This window comes from Propithecus coquereli, unplaced genomic scaffold (assembly GCF_000956105.1).
Source record: "Propithecus coquereli isolate 6110/MARCELLA unplaced genomic scaffold, Pcoq_1.0 Scaffold469, whole genome shotgun sequence".
Taxonomy (NCBI): Eukaryota; Metazoa; Chordata; class Mammalia; order Primates; family Indriidae; genus Propithecus; species Propithecus coquereli.
In genome coordinates, this window is record NW_012150496.1 from 169,868 (window position 1) to 172,081 (window position 2,214).

Here is a 2,214-nt window from a genome sequence, read left to right on the forward strand (position 1 = left end):
AGGAATTTAAATACTGAGTTATTTAGGTAATTCTAAATACTTAGCAAATTTATTATTCTAATTCCAAAGTAAATAGCCTATCTTTTGTTATCTCCTCCTTCACCATCATTATCACAGAGTTTTTTATATCTGTTCTTCACCTATAATACCATTATAAACAAAACCACTCAAAACACATACTATTCTTTTTTTTTAATTCATTTGGTGCTTATTCCCCATCATTATCATCTAGTTATGGACAAGAGAGGTCTCCTTAATGTAAACCATCCACACTATATTCATTTGATGTTTCAAAAATTCAAGAGAAATACCTGTGTCAACCTCATACACTAAATAAATAGCCTTTTTTTCCAATGCTATCCTTCAGAAATGAGGTATAACCTTTAAAAATGATGATTTTGAGGACTACAAACATAGGAGCATGTTTTTGATAACAGTAAGTGGGGGGAAGGAAAGCTGAACATGACACTGTATACTACAATTATAATGATATAAAATGCATTTGGACAAAGAATATGGAAATGACATTGTTAGAAGTTCAAGCTTTAGAATCATGAAGGATCTGGTTAGAATCCTTATTAGCTATATAACTTTAAGCAAGTTATTTAACTTCCCTAAGCCTCAGTTTCCGTATTTGATAATGAGGATGTTAACAGTACCTCCCTCCTTCTTGATTCCTCCTAGAATCAAATGAGATAATTTAGCAAAGTTCTTGGTATACACATAATAACCACTCTAGCTATTAAATCTAAATTGTAGGGATAAGTTTAAGGATACGGTTTCTCATTTCCTCATCATAGTTTTATTTGATTGATTTGAGTTACTGTTTTTACTTGTAAGAGTGACTCTTCTAAAATGCTTTAATGATTTTTATCATGGTTGATACTTTTTGTCTTCCAAGACCACCAGATATTTTCACTGTTTTATTAAAATGCCAAGTTCCATACATATCCTTTTACTAGTTAAACTAAATTAGCAACCAAAAGTTCATATCCTTAAAATTATACTTTGTTTTATACTTTTAGGTATGGTTTAGGAATGATTTATTACAAGCAAGAAAAATTCAGCCTTGCAGAAATGCATTTCCAGAAAGCGCTTGATATCAACCCTCAAAGTTCAGTTTTACTTTGCCACATTGGAGTAGTAAGTAGCTTTCTAAACATTGTTACTCATTTAATCTCCCTTTTGAAATATGTTTGTTATTGACTTAATTGCTGTAAATTGGGGCTTTTTGCTATTGTCAAAACAGTATCCTGGAGTCTTTTATAGCCAAAAATGACGCCTTTTTGACTTGGCATAAAAAATATCATGGGAGTGCCCTTAATCCTTGGGCAAGTCACTTAATTTCTCTGAACTTCCATATTGTGAATGACAAGTAATACCAACTTGCCCTACCCCTTACGGTTGTTTCATGACTCAAATGAGCTACTTCGTATCTTCGATAGCCCTTTTCCATATGTTGATATTTAGCTCCTAAAATGAAGTAGGTAATATTTTAAGACAAGTGACTCCCTGTATCGAAGCCTCTGAGTGATAATGGGGTATGTCATAACTAATTAAAATTCTTAGTATTTTTTTTTCTTTTTTTTATTTCATTTTTCCCTCCTCTACTCTGAAGGAAAAAAATTCTTAGTATATATGTGCTGCCGAAGCGAGCACATAATTAAAATTTTTACAAGGCAATGTGGATCACCATTTTCATATTTATATTTTTTCAGATGTATCTGATAATAAATCATACTTTAATAGGAGAAAAGATATGTATGTTTATTTGCTTTTTAGAATCTCATTTGTTTCTTTGTAAGTATGGTACCTTAAGTTTTTTGTGTTTTGGGTTTTTTTGTTTTGTTTTTAATGAGGCCAGTCTGAATTGAGATTAAATTCTTGTTCTTACGCTCTCACCTCTCTCTCCTGCTCCCTCTTCCTCTCCCCCACCTATTTTTCTCTCTCTTAGCAAGTCTGGCTTTTGTGGGGCTACATGATGAAAAAATTATGTTAGTTCGGAATGTCACTATTTTGAGGGGGAAAGAATTCTAGTTCTTTATCAACTAAACTGAAACTGGCCATGATAATTTTCTTAAAAATTTACACGATAAGGCCGGGCGCGGTGGCTCATGCCTGTAATTCTAGCACTCTGCGAGGCCGAGGCGGGCGGATTGTTTGAGCTCAGGAGTTCGAAACCAGCCTGAGCAAGAGCGAGACCCCATTTCTACT

General features: G+C 33.4%; 1 protein-coding gene across 1 annotated transcript in view; it reads left to right on the plus strand.

Moving 5' to 3' along the window:
- CDC27 (cell division cycle 27) overlaps nucleotides 1–2,214 on the plus strand; it is a 110,297-nt gene that overhangs the window by 93,143 nt on the left and 14,940 nt on the right. The gene's annotated exons all lie outside the window — the stretch shown is intronic.